Source organism: Lonchura striata, chromosome 3 (assembly GCF_050655825.1).
Source record: "Lonchura striata isolate lonStrDom1 chromosome 3, ASM5065582v1, whole genome shotgun sequence".
Classification (NCBI taxonomy): domain Eukaryota; kingdom Metazoa; phylum Chordata; class Aves; order Passeriformes; family Estrildidae; genus Lonchura; species Lonchura striata.
This window is the reverse complement of record NC_140705.1, coordinates 10,661,552-10,685,839: the sequence shown is the minus strand read 5'-3', so window position 1 is coordinate 10,685,839 and position 24,288 is coordinate 10,661,552. Positions and strand designations below refer to the sequence as shown.

The following is a 24,288-nucleotide window of genomic DNA, read 5'->3' as shown; positions in this document are numbered from 1 at the left end:
AAATATGTTTGTCTAGTTCCCATCTATTTTTTAAGAAAAGTGACTGTGCATTGAGCATAAGTATGTTCAAATTATCTTCCCTTTCATGTTCTAGGCATTTTAGGTCACCAGTGCTTAGGTTGGACTCAATACTCAGCTGTCCTAGCTAGGACACTCTGTATCTGTCTGGTTATCTACAGAAGCACTCTAAAGTCAAAACCTTTTTTACATGCTTTTTGGAATTAATAAAGCTGGAATCAAACTATAAACCCCAAAATCTTGACACAGTCACTTTACTCCCAGTCTTTGCTTGTTGTAGGAACAAGGAGGAAAAAACTTTTCCTTCCTCAATTTTAGGGCTGTTAGCTTTGTTCTTTCTTCCCATCCTTTTTCTTTTTGCACTGACACACTTCCTACCTCACAACAGCTATTTTGTTTCTCAGTCCTTCAGTGGTCTATATTTGGCAGAAGCTGAGGCAATGAAATGTGGGCATACTGAGATCTGTCTGCAGTGGGAGCAGAGTCAAAGGTAATTAACAGGAGTTTGTGCAGAGCTTCAAAAGCCAAGTTGTGACAGTAAAAGTGTTTACAAGGTGAATTCTATCAGGCGGGGGAGTAGCTCCCCACAAAACCATGCATGTGCTAGAGAGAAAGTGAGGGATTTTTTTGGGTGTTCAGGCTGCTTGGACAAAAGTTAGCATACCCACCGGGGCTGAGGAGTGTGGGGACAAATTGTGATGCTTTTGCAGCCTGGTTGGACAGGATCTGGGATAGAGAGTGGCCCATACACATATATTGTATCATGGCTAGAGGGTATAAACACAGCATAGCCAAAAGCCATGATCTAAGAAGACAGGTTCAGTGAAAAGCTCTTCACCTGCCAGCACTAAATTTTATAGGTTTCCATTTCTTGGGTCAGTGGCTTTATTAAGACCTGAAATACTGCAGGGTGAGTATTCTTTAACTTACTTCCAGCTGCTGGGGATATGCTTATTTGTAACATACTGGTTTTCCAGTATGTTCAAAGAGAAATCGTGAGGAAAAAAAGTGATGAATAATCCAGACAACAGTTAGATTAAACACTCAAATCCAACTGTAACTCCAAGGTGACTTTTTGGATGAATCCTGGAGATATCCAGGGTTTATCCATTGTGTCAATGTTTTCCTACATTTTCCTACTACTGTGAGTAAAATGTGTCTTCTGCACAAATACTCAACTCCAAGCCATTCTTTATGCATATTTTTTAAGGTTCTAGAACCCAGGTTTTTCAAGCTAATACACAGGCTACATCCCAAGCCAGAACTTTTTACCAAGCAAGCTAGGGAGAGCATCAGCCTTTTTTCACATACAGAGCAAAGGTGCCTCCTCCCTGTAGTCAAATACTGTGATTCAGATTCATGTTATAGATGAGAAAGAGGAGAATACTTGGGGCCTTCACACACCAAATAATTTGTCTAATCTCTTCCCTTCGGATCACAAGAATATTGGGTCATTCATTGTGAGAAAAACATAATCTAGGGCAGGCACACAACTTCAGGAGAGCACTGAGTTTAAAGCCAGAGGTTGACTTAATCTACAGATGGAGTAGGGCAGAAGCCAAAAGCTGGAAACCCATAAAACCTCAGTGTTCATTCTACCTACTTTTTCTATGGCAGGCCCCAGCCACCAGGCTCTTATTTGCCCTCTGTTTTATGTCCAATTCCCTGAGCAGAGCAGCCCATTCTTGTCTTGGAAATTACACCTCTCATTTGAAATAAGCTTCTGATAAGTCTCAGATTGGTGTTATGATATGGTCGGAGATTGTCACTCCCTGAAAGAACAGAAAGTCTTCCAATGGAAGACTCCTTGGAGTGATCCAATGTCTTCTTTGGGTGTGCTTGGGTTTTTTTACTAGTCCAGGCAGTTATAAACAAAAGACAGCATTTTCTTAGTCACTTATGTAAAGAGTCACTTGGCATTTTTCTGGGGTTAAGGGTTTCACAGAAACACGAATTCTTTATGGTTAAGGTGGTATAGTGCTAGAAATGCTGCTCAGGATCTATAAAAACCTACACAATATCATAGTTCATCAGTACTGGGACACAGGATTTATGGGAGATATATGAACGGGCTTTTATCATATAACCTTTATTATCTTAACTCTGCAGCTGAGGAAAATGCTTAGAAGCTCTAGGGCTTGAGGAATCTAAACCATCAAACTTCTATGTGCAAGACATTAAATAAATTGTAAATAAACATATGAATTGTACTTGAATTTGGGATGAAGGAACTGTAAATTACATTCAGGTTCCTTTAAAAGTCAGACTGATTTTTGAAAAGTTTCTTTCAGGCACCTGCCTATTTTCTCAGCTGTTCTAAGCAGTATTTTATATTGTTGTTTTGAAGGACATATCTAATATATTAATTAATCTCAGAGCAAGATAAAGTTGAATTTACACTGTTTGGACTTGGCAGAAAAATTGGGGCAAAAGCTTAACTATTTACATCATACACAAACAGGATTCTTGGTGCTAGACCATGGTACTGGTGCTAATTCTTTGCCCTATCTTTCTTCTCCAGAGACTGAGATATTCCTGCTGCTAGATTTTTCCTGTTCTGCCAACCAAATAAGGTTCTCAGCCTTGCCTGAAATTGAAGTTTTGCTCAAAGTGCTCCAACAAGAAGCCACATTCTCTGTTGAATTCTTCAGTAACATTTTTGGCTTTAGCCTTTCTGTCTCTTAGTCTCCTCTGCTGTAAAACAAAGGTAATAAAGTTTAGAGTTTTTCTTCCTAAGACTGTTTTGAGGTATGTAGTAATTCACAGAACAATTCTACTTCCCCCAAGCTACAAATATTTTGGCTATAAAGGATGTGTGATTTTCAGAGGTGCTTGCCCAACAATTTCTCCATCTTGGACTCCTGTGAGGTGTGTTGTGTTAAGCACCACAACATGGACACATGTTCACATGCAAAACTTGTAAAAAAGGCTGCTTTTGTTTTTCTTGCTTGGTGTTTGAAAATATATATCCAAATCAGTAAAAAGTCGCAATCTTTGTCTATATAAAAGAGAAATACATATTTCCATAATAATGGTAATCTTCTATTTTTTGGGTATGGAACACCTATTTTTAATTTGACAAATCCTCTGCAAAATAAAATTTATCCATTAAGCATTACATGCTTCCCCTTCATAATGCATAAATTACATGTGCTGCCAATAATGCTCCAGCAAAGCTCTCACCAGTAAGATATTGTTTTAACTGAATACACCCTGGGAGGGAGAAACCTCCATTAATAAACAAGTAAGAATCATCCATACAGGAAATGGTTAAAAGAGGCAGAAGTGCTGCAAGACAGAATCAGAGAACACACATAATCCCAGCTTGATGCAATTACTCTAACATGAATTTAAAATAAAATTAAAGTTAACAGTTTAAACTGATGTTTGAGGGGTTTTAAAAAGATTTAGTTTCCCTTGGAACCACTATGTTATTTGAGCCACTTATAATCTCAGAGCACAGTGCTCATAACTTCTCTCAAGCACTGTTACTACTAGATTATGCCCACAGGTTAAGTTACAAATGTCTAAAAACCTTAAAATTATTAAACCTAGATTAAAGTGTTTAGAGAATACAGTGTTATTTTAGTCTCCTGCCATATCCTACATTTACTATAAAACTGTTATATTGGCATTCTAATGAAATGTCATAAAGCAAGTATGTAAGGAGGTGTTTTGGGTTTGTTGCAGTCTGATGGAAGCCAAGTTAACATGGCAACCAAAATGTGTAACAGAAACACTTAAATGTTTTTCATGAACTGCAAAACTTGTAAGAGCCTAAGAGAATGTTGACTACTGGGCAGTGCATGACTGAAGATTACTGCCATTTATTCTTGATGTTTCATCTTAAATCACTTTTACACAACTCAGTCATCTTAAGTGAATAACCTACCTTCTTTCAGTCACACTCTTGCCCACCAGAATCCTTTTATTCCAGCAGTCACATTTAAAGAGGAAGAAATTATCTATTCCTTGAACATTAGGAGCAAGGTTATTATACTCTGTCTGATATTCAGAAAGATTAGAGCCAGAAGCTTCCTATGAGATCCTCTGGCCTGTCTTATTTTTCTTGACATTTTCCACACCTTGAAGAATACCTTATTCTGATGCCTTTGAAATGGATATGCAACATTAGCAGACTCCATAATGTCTGTAGTGCCTTCCTTTCTGAATATCCTCCTATTATTTTTCCTCTCTGTAATGCACATGTTCTTTGTTCTGGTACACAGTTGTTTCAAAGTTCTTTATTTAACTTATTAAAACAAAAGAAGAGTCTCATTATTAGACATCAGTTGTTCACAAAAATAGAATGGTTCAATGATGTCTGGACTACAGCTTAAAGTTTTACTTCATGTCATGTTCTCAAGAAGATAGAGACCATCACACACAAATTAGTGCTCTATTCTTGTTATCAAGGAATAAATAAGTCTGCTCAGGTTCAGTTCTAAGAGAAAGAAAATAACTTGATAGAGCTCCTTTCACCTAATGAACTCCAGATGAAAGCTTTAAAAATGCTCAGTTAAGTCACTTGTGATAAGACTGTTTTATTTCTCAGTAGCAAATCCTCCACTGAGAGCATAGATAGAGAAATGAGTATATGCACATCGGGTAGAACAATAGAGAGAGGAAACCAAACAAAGGTGTGAAGAAAGGGGCAGAGAGCTGCCTGAAGGACTGTAAGGAGATGTGTCCTACGTTTATTCTCCTCAGCTGATTGGAGAGGAAAATACAAGAAGCTATTCACCTGCAAGAGTCAGTGTGATCATTTACAGACCAAAGAAAAGTTTGCATAATAATTACAAAAACAAAACCAAAAAAGACATACAGCTGACCAGAGAAACAGACAATACACCTTGCATTGGTCAGAAAGGTTTGGGCAGTCTGAGGCATAAAGTGCTAAGAGCACAGCACGAGGGAAGCAGACACCTTAGAGATCCATAACAAAAAATCCTGAGAAATAGAAGGAGGCCTATTATAGAATCATAGAATAAGCTGTTGGTAGAGACCCATCAGGATCATCGAGTTCAACTCCTGACTCTGCACAGGGCACCCCAAGTGTTACACCATGTTCCTGAGAGCATTGTCCAAATGCTTCTTGAACTGTCAGTTTTGGTGCTGTGACCACTTCCCTGGGGAGCTGTACCAGTGCCCAACTACCCTTGGGATGAAGAACCTTCTTCTTATGTCCAATCTAGGCAACCCCTGACTCAGCTTCAGGCCCTTCCTTCCAGTCCCTGGTCACAAGAGTGAAGAGATCAGTGTCTGTCCCTCTTTTCCCCTCACAAGGAGCTGTACCTGCAGCGAGGTCTGCCCTCAGTCTCCTCCAGGTTGAACAGACCAAGTGACCTCAGCCACTCCTCACACAACCTCAAGGTTCCTCACCATCCTTGTGATCTTCCTTAGATGCTCTTTAATGGCTTAGCATCTTTTTTTACATTGTGGCACCCCAAACTACAACAGTGCAGAGCAGAGCAGGACAACCCCTCCCTTGCCCGGCTGGCGATGCTGTCCCTGATGTCCCCAGGACAGGGATGGCCCTCCTGGCTGCCAGGGCACTGCTGGCCCATGTTCAGCGTTGTATCAACCAGGACCCCCAGGTCCCTGTCTGCAGCACTGCTCTCAAACCTCTCATTCCAAATGTCCAAATAGAAATGGTAATAATAATAACAACAACAATAAATTTAAGAGTGTTGTTAGTTCAAAGTATTAAAAAATGAAACTTAACATTTATCACAGATTTATCTGAAGCCATTGTGAATTAATAAAATACTTTCTGCTGAACAAGCATGTAGCAAAACATTACAAAATATTTAATTCTTAGAATCTGTTCATCTCCTTCCAAATTGCTTCAAATCCCTACTAAATATATGATTTTGAGATAATATTTAGAACTTGAGAAACTTTAATTTTTGATTTCAGGAACAGACCTTTCAAAGATAAAATAAGGACAATTTTCATTTCAATAATATGTATTGATATGTCTTGATAGTTTTCATTTTTGACAAAATTAAGAAACAAAATTTTTAAGCCAAAACACCTGAAAAGGAAGTGTTGACACAATCTCAGTTCCAACTGTGTCAGCAACACAAATTAAAGTGAGGAGTGAATATAGGAAAATGACTTAAAACTGGTCACTAATCACTACTTAACTTGAGTAGACTTATTGATATGTGTGTACACATCCAGCTCTCTTACTGTCTGCCTGTCTGATGGTAGCTGAACTTTGCCTCTGCTCAGAAACCCTGAGTGATGTCTAGCAAGGAAGGTGCAGTTGTTGTGTAAATGAAAAGACAGAAGAGGCTGATACCATGCTCTCTCTGGTCAGAGCTTCTAAACTCTAATTAAATCTCAATTATTTACAGTGCAAAGAATAAAACAAAAGTGTTAAACCAGCATCTGCAAGCCAATCACATCACCAAAATAGAAGTAGCTGTAGCAATACTGCAAGAGGAAACACGTTATAAAGGCAAGGCAGGGGCTGCTTCCTGTCAAATCTACTGTACTTGTTTCCAATCAAGCAGTGGTGAGGATCATTTAGAGCCCCATCTGTGCCTCACATTGTCTCATGGAAATGGAGTGTGGAGAGTGCCATTAAAGTCTTTAACAGAGAACTCAAGTTTTCAGGCACTTGTGGGCCTGGTACATCCCCATGAGCATTAAGGGCTGAAGTGCATTGCATTTGAATGTCTCATTTGGCTGGCTCAGAGGCATCTCTCTTTCTGTTGGTACAGCTGGCAGAACCCATAACCCTCTTCATTGTCAAAATATCTTCATTTCATGAACTACAAAACTCTCTGCTACAGCTGACAGAACTCACCATGAGATAAGTGATGATGCTTGAAAAGTCTTTTACCACAAGATCTCACCGTTCCCAAGCGGGAGACAGCTGCAAGGCAAAGTAATTCCAACATTTTGCTGGCTTGAACAATAGACTGCATATGGAACATAGTGGGAAAACAGCAGTGGCTCATGACATGCTCAACATTACAGATGGCAACACTTATAAAATTTAGTTACAGAGGCAGGTGAGAAAAGGACCTTGAAGATTGCAAATAAAAGTGCTACTGTCAGAGTATATAATCTTTGGTTTTAAAATGTTATTAACTGTTCATTAAAAGGAAAACAGTGGCTGAATCTTCTATAAACCTCACCAGAAATTGCTGATGAGGTCAGCATAGAACAAAATAGGAAATAGTTTTATCAAATGGGAAAAAATTTTGAACATAGCAAAACTTTATTCTCCAATATGTACACAGACTCTTCAATTTTATGTAATTGTGGTAATTTTCCTCCAGTTTCTAGTAGAATAAAATTTCCTTTGTGAATTGAGTGGAATAGGAATTTCCCCATAAACTTCAGGCACTTCATAAAAGAACTATTTACTTCAGATAAATAGTTATGTTTCCAAGGATAAAAAATTCCTTAACAGGAAAAAATATTCAAAGGCATTTTCTGGAAAATGGCTATGTTTATGAGCACAAGTTTTCATTTTGATAAATCAAAAATTTTCTGCAGAACAAAACTAACAAAGGCGAAAATCGCCAGTCTCCTCTTATATGGATATTTCACAGTAGTCCATATTAAGAGATAATTTCATGCACAAAGGGTCTTGAGAACAAACTGCAGGAGATTTCTGAAATGTATGAGGTTTTTTATGCAGAGAAAGTGTGAAATACATTGGTAGTATCTATTATTCTTAATGAGACATATCAGATATTGTTTTTAAAAATGTTTTATTTGGTCAAAGAGTTCTGACAAAGGTCATTAATTCCTCAGCCGTGTTAAGTTCCCCAGAAAACTGTTTTACCCCCAAAATGACTCTGCAGTTCTTGGACCTGAAGGCTGAAGCTCTATACCAGCCTTCACACAAGTGTGCAAACAACTTTTGGTGTAATAATGTGGTTTCATTCACATTTTGAAGTAACAGAACTCTACTTCAGCAAAACATGATTGTGAAATCATACAGCTCAAAGACAGTTCCGGCAGACACGCAGTGTTCACCTCTGCCCAAGGAAGAGTCATCCATATTTATGGTGTTTTCTAAGATCTCCAGCAATGGAAACTTTACCAGCTTCGCTGGCTAAGAAACACCAAGACAGTTAATTTTTCTTGCATTGGCATAGGACAGCAAACATTATGATATTTGTTGTTTAATGTATGAAAAAAGATGCATCCTGTATTTTATGGGGAGGACTGATACAGATCATGTTCCAAGTCTTGAACTTTGGATGCAAGATTTTATTTGTTGTCTCAGCCAATCCCTTTTCAATATGGCTTTGGGTAAGTCTGTCTCAGCAGTCTTTTTTCCTCAGAAACATAATGGAAGCAGTACCATCCTCTTCCACCAGGAAGAGTAAGAAGAAAAATCTTCAAGGAGATTGACCCATTGCTGACAAATTTCCAGTAAAGTCACAAGGCTGAACTCTTCTGTAAAGCAATCTTCTCATGGCCCATCAGGCCAAGACAGCGTCAGGATCTCAAAATCTCCTTTGAGATTATTTGTTTTTTTAGTAACGTGGTTCTTTGGTCATAAAGAAGGCTGTTTTTGGCCAATGGCTTCAAGACTTTTAGGATACTTCCCTACTAGTCAATGAAACTCATGGAAGCACAAACAAAAGCATTTTCTATGACCATGCTCACAATTTAACTGCTGTCAGGTCCCTGTCCTGGTTTGGACCCACACTCATGAGCACTCTTCCCTACAGTGCCCAAGCACGTGGGGAGAGATTTCATGGGCCAGAAACTGCTCTTGACAAAAAGTGTGAGACCAATCAGCTTGGGAATTCAGACTCAAAGATATAGACTTTACCAGGGCACTTAGATGTCTGGAGAACAGGCACTGTACCATTTTATATACTTCTGGGAGATGTAGTCACAGGTCTGAAGGCCAGGAATAGTCCAGCTTGACTCTAATCAGCTAGCAGGAAATATGGCTGGGTTGCCGTAGCACATAACTCTCTTCCAACAGTTCTTGAGGTGCTTTACTACCCTACATAGTCAATCAGGAGAGAGAGGTACCTCAGAGACAGATGATAAACAAACATTGTGAGCCTTAGCTGGGTTAGCAGCTGTTAACATCAGGTTTAATTTAAGTTACCAAATCACATTTAATGTAAGTAGCGACTGTAGTTAAAAAAGGGGAAATCAGAACATAACAATGTGCTCCAGCATGAGTGTTTCTAGCCCTGGTTCAGACCCAGACTGGCATGTTAGTTTTAAATTCTTCCACAATCAGAGATGTTTCACAATAGATAAACCAATAATAATGTGGATGTACTGCAGAAGCCTTGCACACAGAAGTCCTGCCAGCACCCTTATTACACCTGAGTGATACCAACTCAAATTCCTCCCTTCATATCAACTTTAAAAGCACTACTTCATGGGGAAAGAAAGCCAGTCTCTCAGGTAACCAAATCCCAAAACACTTAGGTCTTTATAGGTTAAAACCAACACCTTGAACTCAGCCCAGAAATTTATTGGCAGCCATTGCAGATTTTGGAGACTGGGGGGTTTTATGTCCTCTCTGCATGATGCTCCACTTAATAAACAGGTGGTTGAATTGTGCACACTAGATTCAGTTGCCAAATGGCCTCAAGATGTAGCCTCACACGGAGTGCATTAGAGTAATCTAACCTTGTGGTAAGAAAAGTATGGATAACTTGAGCAGGGACCACATGTGACAGGAAAGGTTGTGCTCTTCTTGCCAAACACAGCAGGAAGAGAAAAAACCCCTCTTGGCTGGCTGAATCTGCTACCACAGAATCAACAAGCTGCCCAAGATCTGTGTGCTCCAGGACCCAAATGCTCAATGGGAAGCTCGACCTAAGTTCTGAAATAAGTTGCTTGGATTCTCCAGTACTCTGGAGCAGGAGTCTGGAAATTATGTGACACATTCACTTAAATTGAATAATGGAAGTTTTCATGACTAAATGTAAAACGAATGACGTAGCCTGTAATATAGTCCTTGTGTTATTTATTCTGATACTAAATGTAATTTTATGCTTTTCCTACAATTTCCATGTGGAATGTGCTTACTATTTTGAATTCATAGGAGCACAAGTTCATCACTGAAGTGGAAATATGAGGTTTGGGAGAATGTGTGTGGGCTGCTGAGGATCAGGAGAATGGTGGTGTGAAGTGTGGCACTAAAAGGCTGCTCCTGCTAAATCTGCCATCAATTAAACAGATAAAAATGTAGCTATCTTAACTGCCACTTGTGTTGTCCAGCAAATTCTAAGTGAAGGGACTATGCTGGAAATCAACATTGCATTGGTGCATTTCTTCAACATTTTCCCCATTGTTGGGAAGCTGAAATCAGTACCTTAACACAATAACAAAGATTTAGAAAAATGGGAAAAATTCAAATTCTCCAGCAAACAATCTCAGCTAAAAGAAGCATGAGATGACTAAACCCTAGACTATCATAAAAATCATTCTGTTGATTTGCAGTACTGAAGAGGGGTAAAAACATGAAATAAAGGGAGTCTTCACTTTTCCTTGCCCAACTCTTTGACAGTTTCTTACAAATTCTACCTCATCTCATTCTCACACATATATTAGCTTCTAATAGTTGCTTTCACTGGATTCTGTCCATCCTAGTTAAACAAGGATGTAAAAAGAAATATATTTCTATCAACTACAAACTTAAACAAACATTGTGTTATTGTTGCAATATTTTTTCAGTTTTTTCAGGTTGTCTGTTTTTTCCAGGTATACAAACAGTTGTTCAAAAACTTAGTAAAAAACCCCAAGCTTTCTCATTCCCAAATCAGTGGGAATATTTGCCAGAGTATCTACACAGTGTAGGAACATATGTTTTCCCTGCTTATGCAGTCTAAGTATCCTGATGTCTGTGCTCTCTTGCCTTTACTGCTGTTTTGTACAGTGTATACTGTAAAAAAATAGACATACACAATATACCACTTCTCCTGTTTTAATCAAAGTACACTGAAAATAAAGGCTTTGGTAAAAGATTCACATGAAATCCTAATAAGCTACTGATACTGCTAAATAACTGGTTTTAACCACAAGGAAAATGAAGAGTAGCTAATGCCCAGGTCTGTTTGTTCACAACACTGTTTTTTCAGGAAACCTGTTATAGGCCCACTCTACCTGAGAAACCTCTTCCTTTGAAACAAGGATATTTTAGGGCCACTGAAGGACTGTTCAACTTCTGTACCTGATCTTGGTGGGGATGGGGCTGACATTGCAAAGGGACTGACTGCATAGCACTTTGATAAACTCAGTTTATTCTTTTATTGGCTTAAGCATTGCAGCGAAAACAGGATTTGCATGTCATTTTTATTATAATTTGGTTTCCTGTTCAGGCTAAAATGGCTTTTGAAACTGCAGTTTATCCACCCATGAACTAGAACGAGGTCTTGTAAAACTGTGCGAGGTTTATGCTATTTTCTCTTATTTGAAACATGTGGAGAAGCTTATGGTTGTGATCTAGGATTAATACTGTTATAGGCTGGGTTAAATCTAGTTGGAACTGCTGGGTGTGACCGTCACTCTTCATTTAAGATAGTAGAAACAGGCTTATTTATGATGTGATAGCAGTATTTGAGTTGAAACAAAGGCACACCCAAGACCACTAAGGAATTCAAATTATCTCAGAGGATGGCTTTGCTGGCTGTTTTTTAGAAGGGTATTTGTGTACATGTATTCATATGTCAGAGAGAGAGAGAGAGAAAGAAACAATCAAAGTGCACAGAAACTCACATTATGAAATCTTTCACGACAAAGTCGGTGAAACATCCCTTTCAATTTCTCTCTTTTCTGCATGCTTTCCTCTGCTCTTCCCTTCTCCTCCTTTTCATCAGCTATTTTTGCTACTGAATCTATTTATGTGGTTCTGTTCCCAAGCATGTCTGTAAACTAGCTTACTTTAAATTAAAAATAAAGCATTTATTTATCTGCCACCCTGCAAACAAATAATTTCCCTGGTTGAGAGCATTGCCACAGAAACAGTTCCATTGGCAGAAAGGGAATTTGTACCAGGGTCAGAGAGGGAGCAGACAACTGGGCAAGCTGCTGCAGTCCAGAAGGTTTAGGTTGGAAACCTTGGCTTAAAGGAATTGTAGTCAGATCAAGTCTTTACAGGAACTCAAATTTTCATAAAAAATACAGAAAAGTAACAAATGTTAATATCACAGGCAATTCCAAACATTATTTCTGCTCTGCTGTTGGTAAGCACTAGGAAGACCAAACCAAGAGTTTCCATTATGGAATAGGAGGAAACTTGGTGATAGAAGATGACTTCTTTGTTCTAATCTGTATTGGTCACTCCAAGATTGCTATTGCACCTCTCACAAGAACCCCGTGTGCTCGCTGAATCAGGAATCAGAGAACGGCTGGGGTTGGAAGGAACCTCTGGAGACCCTGTAGTCCAACACCCCTGGTAAAGCAGGTTCACCCAGAACAAGGTTGCACAGGGTTGTGTCCAGTTGGGTTTTGAGTATATCCAAAGAAGACATGGGAATATTTACATTACAGGAGAGATTTGTTTCAGATCATTGTCCATTTAGACATCTATCACTCTGGGTTTGCATTGTCTGCAAACATTCTGGAGTAAACTGTTGTGCCAAATAAGTATGCATAGCTACAGCCAACCTCAAAACTGGGCATGCATCCATATAATGACGTAAATGATTGTGAATGTATCTCAGAAAAAAAACATTGATAGAGTATAACTATTAGTTTTGGACATTAGAGTGTGAGATTATATGGTATAATTAGCTTAACTGACTCAACAAATATACAATAAATCTTCCTCAAATTACTTTTATTTCAACTAGAAAAAACTTAGCAAAATTAAATGCTTACCAGGGACAGAGGAAACACAAGTCAAATTTTGTAAGTAATTTCAATGATAAATTAACTCAAAAATGGCTAAAATGCCTTCTTTGTTTCAAGGTTGAATTTGCTTGTATTCATTTTCAGTTATAACTTCTGATAAGATGAAAAGCCTTTTCTATTAGGTGTCAGTTCATCCAGTCACATCAAACTTGATTCTTGTCAACAATCTCATTCACAGATAATACAGGTGAAGAAGGCTTCCCAAGACTCAGCTGCAAAGGATGTTTCCTATAACTTTATGTCAAAACTCTTTCTACCACCACACTTTCCTACAGGAGTAAAGCTCAGTTCAAAGCATAGCATCCTGGTAGTGGTTCCCATCACCACATCCAGAGCTAACATAACATCCTCTAGCTTCCTCCAGATTCCTCTCCTCACACATATAAGAACTGTATTACCCTTTTTGTTTCAGTGCTATACTGGGGATTTGAACTCATCTGTTTATCCTTTACACCTCACAAGCCATTTGCAGAGATAGGTCCCTGGTCTGTAAATATAATCTGCTTCTACTGAAACTATTTCACCTGCCTGCAGCTGAGCACAGAAAGCAAATTATTCAAAGTAACTGATTAATTGTCCTTGTTATTAAGCATTCTTTCCTAGTGAGGTAATCTCTAAATAAGATATATAACAATTCTCTGTTTTTGTCCAACTCATCAATAAAAACATTAAGTAGCAGTTGAGCATGAATTAAAGCTTAAAGCAAACTACTTCATCAGAGATGCCTCACAAGCGATTTATTGTTCACAATTCCACAAGAGGACTTAACCAGTCCTTTGTTTAATGGATTAATACTCTGAATTTATCACAGATATTTTTCTTGGTCAAAGTGAAAGAAAATTCAAGTCAGATATACTACAAACATTTTTATTAACATTATTATGACTGAATGTTTAATTTCATCAAAGATATGAAAGTACAGACATGAAAAAAAAGCTACACCAAAAATATGTTTTCATTAATTTTTAGTTCTGATATTTATTATGTACTTCATTAATTCTTAATTAAAGAAGGAACAAATGATGCATTACATTATTCTGCCAGGGGTTAATGCCAATGCTGACATCCTTATAGTCAAACTTTCACAGTTTTACCTCAATTACAGCCTTTTTTTACACCTCTACAGTTTCTTTAGTGTTTCAAACAGCTAATGTTTTTCCTCTCGTCCCACTGCAGATGTGGGAATCCTCACCTAGTAATTTATCAGCCTCCTGCTTTGCTCTAGAACTGGAAATGTTTTCAGCACTGCCCTTTGATAAGAATGTCTCCTCCAGCTTCATCTTGAATAAAAAGTAGGAATGCCCATTGAATACTATTTCCTTTGTGTCATAGGTAGGAGTTGGAATAATATTTCCAACATAATGTCATGGACACTCTGGTTTTCCTTGGTGCTATTACACTTCTCCAGTTTGGCAAAGTGTTCCTCCTTTCACTCTTTGGCTTTTCATAATTTTTGCTGCAGTTCCTTGTCTAATACTATTTACTGCTGGTTTTTTGCTCTATTTCTCTCCCTTCAAGATTAATCTTGATTTTCATGTCTGCCACCATTTCTCCTCTCTACTAGGTTATTTTACTTTAGCACCATTAGCATCTTCTAATTTTAGGGTTGTGATTCTTGGATAAGAGAGAAAAAATTTTTAAATGCCTCCTCATTATCTCTTTTTGAACACTGCTTTCAACAGGTGATTTACACTCATCATGCTTATTGATTTTTTAAAATTGACTCTCCTGAAACACAAGTCTGTAGCCACATGCTAAATGAAAGAAAGAATGGTTATTTACTTCAAGGCAATTGTTAGATTTCCCTCTAAAATTGCTTACTTTGTTTACCAAGATGACAACCAGGTAATTCCCTTTGGTTAGCTGCAAGATTTGCTTTTTTTTTTAATTGCTACATATTACTTTCAAAATTTCTGATAATTTAAACATAATATGAGGATTCAAGTAAAAGTATTAGAGTTCTCCAGGATAATGCAGCTTTTAAGGAGTTTTCTGGTATGGAACCAACCATTCCATTTGCAATGCAGGTTGTGTACTACAGACTGTGATTTTCCCATTAGGGCATGGATTTAGTAGCATGTACTTTTATTTTTGTGTTTGGCATAGAAACATGTGAGTGAAGATCACCACCTCCTTTTCAATTTTGCTCACTAATCCATTTTAAGTACATTTTAACCCTTAGTTCTACACTAAGGCTGTGTTTCCTGAGCATTTCTTCTGACAGAAAATTTTATCTGGGAAGACTGGAAGGGGAAGCAGGCCTTATATATTTGCCTGGGATTTCCCTGTGGCTGATAGTCCTAAATAGCTGGACATTTCCAGCTCAGCAGAAGTTCATGGGGGGACTAACTCTGTGTCTCAGCCTTCATTTAAAGGAAGCTCTGCAGTCACTCTGTAACAGTTATTGTCAGCCCAGCGCTTCTGGGAAGTTTCTGTCTTTCCCAGGTAGAGTGTGTGCACAAGGCTACACAAAAACCAAGGTGAGAACATCAGAAAAAGCAGTGTTTGATTGGATCAAAGCGTGTTCAGTCCAGCAGAGTGCTTCTGACAGTAAAGGAAATCTGGGGAAAATAGAACGAACAGGGCAACACCAATGCTGTTTGCCCAGCAAACCTCCCTTGGTTCCAGCCATGAGAGAAATAAGAACTTTCAAAATTAGAGGCAACACCTTTGGTTTAATAACCCATGCAGTAACTCTCTTCAGTGGATGAGCCTCACCAGTTTTTGAACCCCCCTTGTCTTCTGGCATGTCTAGCCACTAAACCTGAATTCCACTATTGTATTGCGAATAGCATGAAAAACTTGTCTTGAATCTGCCACCTGATACTTTTATCTGATACTTCTATTTTCAAAATAAAAATGAAAATATTTCCTTTTCTACTGAACAAATGATTTCATGCATCTAAATTTCACACAGAACATGATTTTATATCATCTCCCAGATGAGTTTTTTCTCATTTCCGTGTTTCATTGTGTTATTACTGTTCCATATCTCTGTTCGCTTCTCTTGCTTTCCTTTGTATTTTTCTTAGTTTTCCTATGGATTTTGGTGGATGCAGGACCAGACCTAAATTCAAGATAGGAATGCACTGGGAATTTTTCAGTGATATGAAAAAGATTAGTGTTTCATCTTGAGTGTCACAATTTCATTTTTTAAAAATAACAGTTTAATCCCCTTCTCCCTTTAGCCCTTGAGTTGATATTCTCCTGACTCACCTGAAAAGCACATCCTCTGTATTTAATCCTTTTCTTCCATGCACACAGATCCTCTTTGTTCTTTCCATAACCAGCTTAACTTTTAGATCTAACAAGAACAAAAAGTAGACAGAAGCAAAAGCCGTGACTGCAGCCAGAGTCATTCACATGGGTTGTCCTTTCCAGAAGCAGGACGCAGAGACGCTCGGGCTGGTTCTGGAGAGAAGCAGCACAAACCCAACAAAGATTTCCTCTCTGGGCTTTGTGCCACAGCTCTTTGTAATGGGATCCCCTTCACTCAGGAGAAACCACTACCAAGAATTCTGATTCAATAGAGCCTTTCTGATGTGGCTGTTGCCAAAGGATAGCAGCATGCTTTGCATTCAGGGTTTGAAGTATTTTACATTAATTCTCACCCCAGTGATTTTGGCTGCTCATCATCAAGACCACCACAGAGAGTTAGTGATCAGTAAGTGAAATAGGTGCCCAGAAAGCCTTGTGCTATCCACCTCAGGTTCTGGGTAAATTCCTGATCAGATAATTACAATTCACCCACCATAAATTCTCCCTATGATTCCACATGGGTAGGTGTCCCTCCTCAAGAGGGACAAAATCAGGACAGTGATTTAGGTGATTATTTTTTTAAACCTTAACCAAATGGATGAATCAGGTTGGGAAAGCAGTTATGCAGATTATTCACAAATTCCAGTATTTGGTATGAGGTTATACACATCATATGCATTTTAGATCAAAGGCACTTTAAAAAAAAAAAGTAAAATTAGACAGGTATTATTCTAGTTCCTACTAAATAACAAAACAGTTTCATTCATTCTGCAAGAAAAATTGTGTTTCTCCTCCCTTTCAATTTTTTTTTTCCTGAAAAAAATTCTCAAACTGGCTCTATCTGTCAGTACCAATTTATCCTGTAACATATAGTGGATTTCCAGTTCTCAGGGACCTATGCTGACTCCCAGTTGGTGCCTAATGCAATTATCATTCATTCTATTTGAATATTAACATTAAAGAGGTGTATTTTTTTTCATAACAGTTTTGCGTATGTTCTGCATTAACATTCCAGTGCTGCTCAGTAAAAAGTGTTGGCCATCTGCCCGCTTTTAAAGTAAATTTTTGGTTTACCATTTTTTAAATTTGGATTTCTAATTATAGTTAGCTCTTCATAAATAGTTTAGCAGAGCTGGAGAGAGTGTTAAGCAGTGCATTTCTGAACCTTTCCTCCCTAATAAGTAACTGTAACCTGGCTCTGACACCTCCAAAATCCAATATATTTTTGTAATTTCCCCTTCTTTGTTCTGGAGACTTCCCTAAACTTGCTAAGGGGAAACATCCCTCTTGCCATTGACCATGGCAGCAAACCACCATCCCTTCTGTTTGATGCCTCCCAAAAACCAGCTAGTGTCTTCAGCTGGACCTGTGGCCATCAGCTGGAGAGCTGCAGGTACTATGTCATCAGAGAGCTATTCTTTGATGGTGTGGTCAGACTTCCTTCAGTTTCTAGTAAGCCAATCTTGGCAGGTTTGTCTTGCCAATGTGCCAGCTAATACAGCTGTAATTATAATTGAATCCACAAAGTTAGATTTAGTCTTCCAAGTCCATATATCACCCTTAGTTACTGCAGTTTTCTGCTACTTAAGCATATTTAATTTACAAACTACTGTTCACATTATATTTCCAGTGGCTTTTGAGATGTTTGGAAGGGTGTTTTGTACCTCACATCAGAGGTACAAAAACTCAAGTAACCACACACATAAAAGAGAAAAAAAAAATAGGGCAGACAATATGGAAGGATATAAATGCCTTATGTTATAACAATATTTCAAATGAACATACTACCACTCACAAGGGCACAGCCAAAACTGGGCAGCAGTCCTGGCAGTGTCAAGGCAGATACTTCTGTACAATTCCAGCTCACTTGTCAGGATAGAACTGCTCTTCCTATGGATGACAGAACACAGTAAAAGCACAGTACAATGTGGTCATGAATCATATCTTGAAGCTCTTCTCTGGGACACAAATGCTTTGCTGAGTCCAACAGGGAACTCTTAAAAGCCCCCAGTGCTCCAGACTCCCTACAAGGTTTGCACTAAAATCTTCATTGAACAAACAGATTCCTCCTCACTTCATTGAATTGTAAGGGGACAGGACATGATGCTGATCTGCAACCCTGTCTTCCAAATCAGCTGCACGATTTCTCACCAGTTTATTTTATGATCTCTATTCCTCCAACATACTGTACTCAAATTGACCTCCCATGGGAAATACTTTTCCAGTACCCAAAAATCACCTAACTGGTATCTGTTTCCATATCTTTATTCTAAAACTTTTAAAAACAGTAATCATGCCATGGACAGATATAGAGATATATTCCAATATATATTTTTCTATTGTCTAGTTTCCCTTCCATTTTCAAAAAAATTTTCTTTTATCAAGATCCATTCTCCAGATTTCTTCTGAGAAGGGACTTTTCTTTCATAAGCGTCTAGAAGGATTTTACTGTTTTACAAAGTAACAAGAGTAAAGAGATACTCAATCATGAAACAAATAATTTTGAGAGAAAATTATGTCTGAGGGGAGAGGATATAGAAGACATAAAAAGGTGAGATATCTGAAAATAACCAACAAAAATCTCTCTTGCACACAATTCAGACTATTTGATTTCAGATATTTTGATATGCCATCTCGTTGCAGCTGATGTGCTTCAAATTCCTATTTACTTCTATATATTGCACACACAGAGCCTGGATATTATTTCTTATGATGTCCTGTGACTGAGGACTTTGGTAGTTTAAAAAAAAGAGTAAATTTAAGTAAAATGTAAGCTTTTTTTAAGCCTAAGAGAGGAAAAGTGGATATCAAAGGTAATAATCAGATGAGGATTATGGAATGATCCTCCTCCCCCAATTGTTTATGCGCTTTTGTTAAAAATATTTTCTGGCGATCTCAAAGAGAAATCTTCAAGATGTTTCATTAAGAATTGGGTGAATAGAAAGAGGATGTGCTTTACTGCTATCTGGAATACTGAAAACAATTTTCAGAAATCAGATCCTCTCTTTTAACAAAGGTAACAAACCATAAAGATCTTTTCCTATTGCCAACCTCACTCCATGGGAACAGAACAGCTAATGTGCTCTGTGAGGAAAAGTTAAAATGACAAATGGGTTTTTGCCTATTAAAATTAGGGTAAATAAACAGTTGTACCACAAAGCTTGTTGCTGGACACTGAATTAGCAATTTCACAAGAAGCTAGAGTGAGTTTCTTTAGAATTATGTACCATGTTCTGGTATTCCATTAATAAAATATTTTATTTGTATATTAATTATTATATCAGTATCAACCAGAAAGTTTCATTTAAAGCATCTGTAAAATAATTTCGCTATAATGTCATTGTCTGTCAGAAAAAGCTTTAAACAGTACTGTAGGCACTGATAAGAGTAGCTGATACAAGCGGCAGAGGACGAAAATGAGAAATCCTGAGCTGCTTCTCTTTCCTTGTTCAGCATCTCAAAATCTCAAAGAAAGCTTTGAAAGGGTTCTGGAGAGCCAGCTGCTCAGTCACTGTGTCATTACAACATAAATTTGCAAGTTTAATAATAGGTATGGAAGGGAAAAAGTAGCATTAGGTTCAGGAACTGAGGCACACAGAGGAATGGAACCTCAGCCACAACATCTGAGAAGAATAACGTGGAGGCACGAAGCTGCTGGGATTTCCTGTCATCCTTTGCTCTCCCACTCCTAATCTCCTGAACTGTTTTAATTTTGACATAAGCCTGATTCTAGCATGTTCTTTCGATCAGTCTAAAGGACCGTGACAACACCCAAATTTTAAAAGGTAACCTCAGGCACATTTTCCTCTCCCATCACTCTCTGGATGTTGCACTGCTCCTTGACACATTCTTCATGCTGCAAATTCATGAGGGCCCACGGATGAGAGTCCCACAGGGGCTGGGGGTCTCCTTCAGTGTGAGCTGAAATGTCCCATTGGCCACCTCAGTCACTTGGGGAAGAGCTTGGGCTGGGAGTGAGGGTCTCAGGATAAATATTTTGCCTTGAGATCACTTGGAAGGAATAGGACATGTTTGTAAGCACTCAGTATCAACCATTAGCAGAACACCATATTTGCATTCTACAGTCTGACAGCAGCTCTTTGCTGACTGGTCCATTTCTGAAAAAAAAATTAATTATCAATTTTGTGTACAATCTGATTCTTCATTGTCTTAATCTTTTCCATTCTATATAATGCTTCAGCTGTGTAGTTGTTAGCAGATTTGCAGTTTTAGAGCAAATACAGGCACATTTCAAATAATAAAAGATTTTCATCTTTCTTGCTTTAAACTCTCATTCAACTGTGTCAGATACCAAGCCGTTGTTCTGAAGATTTTTCTTTAGTGTGTGTGTGACTTACTTGCTCTGGCTTTGTAACAGATGAAGTGCACTTATAAACCTCAATACCTGAGCAACTGTAATGTCTTAGCAATTTCATAATGAAATTCATATGGAATTTAGCAACCCAAGCCAGATTTGTGTCAGAATCTTTAACATGTTCCAGTTGCATGAAATACTAATTAAAGGCACTCATTGTTAACTGATATAAATAGTCCCCACTTAGCCCATTATAGGTATGGGTTGTAAAACAAACAATTATGTGACAGATGATACATGTTAACACAGAGAAATTCTGTAATGACATTTCTGTAACACTGTAACCTCTTCAACCACCATGTGTTCCACATTACAGGCTAAAGGGGGTGCTGATTGCAAAGGTGACGTACTTTCCAGTTTGTGACTTTTCTTCTAAGAATAGAAATGCCTTAGAGCACCTCTGAATGATTTACATTACAAATTTAGTTCAGGCAATGAAATCATTAATGCAAGCTTGATTTTAACTGCTGCATGTGTTTGCTATTCCATGCACCAGTGCCAAGTAGCTGACTGTGCCTACCCAGCAAACACCACCTTACCCAGACACTGCCTTGGGAATCCAAGCAAACGATAGTTTCCTATTTACCATTTCTTTCATCCAATACCCATTTTCCCATCACTAGGAATAAACTGATTTGGACCAAACAGGAAAGTGACTTCGGAATGCTTTTGTTTTGTTTGTTTTTTAATATGTCATCAAAACTTCAAGTTAATCGTGGCATCTCTTGGCATGGAAGCAGTCTCTTGGCATTTGGATAGGATACAGAAATTATTGAATTAGTACAAAATGGTTTCTGCCTTTCCACTAGCCAACATATTCCTGTAACATTAGAAGCAGGTGGCCTCCTTACTCAAAGCACAAACACGCAGAAGTTGCCTAGTGCATTTAACCTGCCAAAAAATATGTATTTGCACATCTGTGAACTTACAGTCCTGTGTTTAACCCTTGCAACTACACAGTTTCTAAAGCAGCAGCAGAAAAATTACCAAGATACATGTCCAGCAAATGAAGGAAATTTTACTTTGATTTATGGATAGTACTAAGAATTATCTCAGCCACAGGTTTCAAAAGGAACTGCTGAAGATGAACACAGGGTAACTGAATTTTTTTTTTTTTTTAAAGCAAGACACTTACACTCATGTAAATGCCAGCATAGGACTCAGAAAACTCCAACTTTGACATCTACTTTTAAAAAATTTCGGCCTTAGTGAACAAGATAAAACTATTTGTTAGCAGATATTTGCCTCCAAAATGCTTTCTCAGAGATATGTATTTCACCAGGACAATCCACCCTGAGCTATAACATGTACATGACAAAACCAAGCTTTTGCTCATATTATGATGATTGATTTGCTGCTAAAAGTAAAAAGTTAAACCATGAGATAACAGATGATGCAAAACTTAAACATTAATGGAAATAACCTTGTCTTACATCACAGATAGAAATTGGCTTGGATGGAAAATCTGTAGCTCTTCAGATTTGTCCTTGGAGGTGCTTTTTATCTGGGTCTGGATCCAAACTTTTTGGCATAGAGTTATCATCTGATAAAATGTGGAAAGTCCTTTGTGGCACCTCACCCTCACAGTGAGTTGAAGGTTTTCCAAGTCCACTGAGTTCTCCTCTCTGATAGTTCAGGCTCCACCAATTCAGTTCAAGAAGCGACTAAAAAAATAACATCAAATTTCATGTCCAACAACTCAAAATTTAATAAATTAAGACACAGCCTGTGCAAGAACTGAAATCTCTGAATGTAAAGTCAATACATAAAGATGTCTCATCAGTCTGGAAAGACTGTGAGTAACACTAATATCTTCATAAGTAATTAAAGAAATAGTAGGATTGTTAATTCCATTTTACTCCTTGCTTAATCTTGCCAACCTCAAGCAGAATCACCTGTAATTTTACCTAGCATTCAGTGGTCTTATCCCAGAATACACATTTGTTTCTGGAACATTTGAAGCCATTTGGATAGGACATTTGGATGATATTATTGTCCAAAAATGGGGATGTTCTCACTCTTTGGACTTTTTCCTAACCTTTTTTTTTTTTTTTTTTTTTTGGTTTTTAGAACACAAAAATGATTTACCCTAGAAATGTCAAACTTGATTCAATGCTTGCTTGGCGAAGAGACATGCCTTTGGAGCCTGTTAGAGGGCTTAGGTGGGTAATTGTAAAGTTATTGTTAGTTTTTTCCACACTCATGGCATAGAGTGCATGGCCAGCTCATGTTAATAAATACCTGTTGGGTACATGTGTGGTTTATAAAGACTTGATTCAAAGCCCACTGAAGCAAATGAAAAGAGTTCTCTGGCTATTAACAGGCTTGGAGTCAGGCTGTAAATGTAAATGACAGGATGGAAGAGAATCTGTCATGGAGAAAGTAGACTGGGAGAATCACATCTCCTGCAACCCTTAGAATCTCCATGGGCAAGCAGGGAGTAGGGAGGGTGGGAAGAAACTCATTGTCTGTGGACATCATGCACTACAGGGATCACAGAATGGAAAAGGGAATAGAATCTTAAGAAAGGGGAAGTTCTAGGGTCACAGTGGGGTTAAAATTTATTTGAATTATAACAGCTAATGCTGTTTAGATATATTTGGTTTTCTGTACCACTAGAAAAAAAACAAGGGAAAGGAAAGAAGAAAATAAGAGAAAAGAAGGAAGAAAGGAAGAAAGGATGAAAGGAAGGAAGAAAGACAGAGAGAAAGAAAGAATATGACATTTAGATGAAGTCTTAGCATTACATGAGTAATATAAAGGTGTTCAATCACTCTTGAGCAATATAGATGCATTTCCCATGCTGGAGCTATCTCATGAGTCATGAATGCACATGTTGATATGGGGACTGTTTGATAATTGCAGCACCAATCTGTGGAAGGAAATGAGCTGCAGCAGCATGTTGCCCTCCAACCCAGCTGCCTGCCTAGCCCAGCCTTATCATGCCTAGCTGGAATCCCAGGAGCCACTGCCACCACCTTCCTGAGAACTATACCCAGTGTCTCCTTCCTTCAGTTCTTGGAAGCATTCCAATTCATCTCATGGGTGCCAGATTTTGGTAGACAGCTGGGAGGGTCAGGAAGATTACATGACCATTCCTGACAATACACATTTGCTCTGCTTCCATGAACTAGGCAAATGTCTCCTGAATCAGGCAGAACTATTTTCGCTGCAAAATAAAAACCCTTCTCTCCCTATCTCTTTTTGCAAAAAGCGGAAACCTTTTTTCAGAGTCTGTATATAGAGCCTAGCTGTTCACATATTTGGTAAAAAGTATACATCTCTACTTATGGCTTAACACATACAAAAAGTCTGCAATATCTCTCACTATATTTGATTTCTTCTTTTATTTACTTCCTCTCAATTTTTGAATACCTCTTTTCACGTGGAAGACTAGTACAGCGATTTGCCCAAGCAACCTTTTGTTTTGCTGTGAGAGTATGTAGTCCAGCAGTAGCTAGTTGGTAGTTTGCCACTCAGAGTTGAAAGTTCGGCAACCACCTGTGTCACATTTCTCTCCTTTCTGGAATGAAAGGGTGCTATAGGAAAGGTGTGTTAGCTTTTTCTTTTTTGGTACGGCTAAAAGTGGAAGGGAGCGTTGTCTGTGAGAAACTTATTTCCTCATGTAGTGAAGTAGCCAGCTGGCAGCCAGATGGCATCAAGCCATTAGGAGGTCAAAGGCCATTGGACAACTGTGTGGGATTTGTTTCTCACTCGATGTGTTTGGTTTTAAAATCATTTATTTCTGGAGTAAGTCATAGATATGGAAAGGGTTT

At 38.2% G+C, this 24,288-nt stretch overlaps 1 long non-coding RNA gene across 1 annotated transcript in view; it reads right to left on the bottom strand.

Moving 5' to 3' along the window:
- Positions 1-1,069: 1,069 nt before the first annotated feature.
- Positions 1,070-24,288, bottom strand: part of LOC146767790 (uncharacterized) — a 99,098-nt gene continuing 75,879 nt past the window's right edge. The window contains exons 4-5 of the long non-coding RNA XR_014953567.1: positions 17,923-22,176; positions 1,070-16,183 (exon numbers count right to left, since the gene is read on the bottom strand). This is a non-coding gene — a long non-coding RNA (uncharacterized LOC146767790). The remainder of the gene's footprint in view (positions 16,184-17,922; positions 22,177-24,288) is intronic.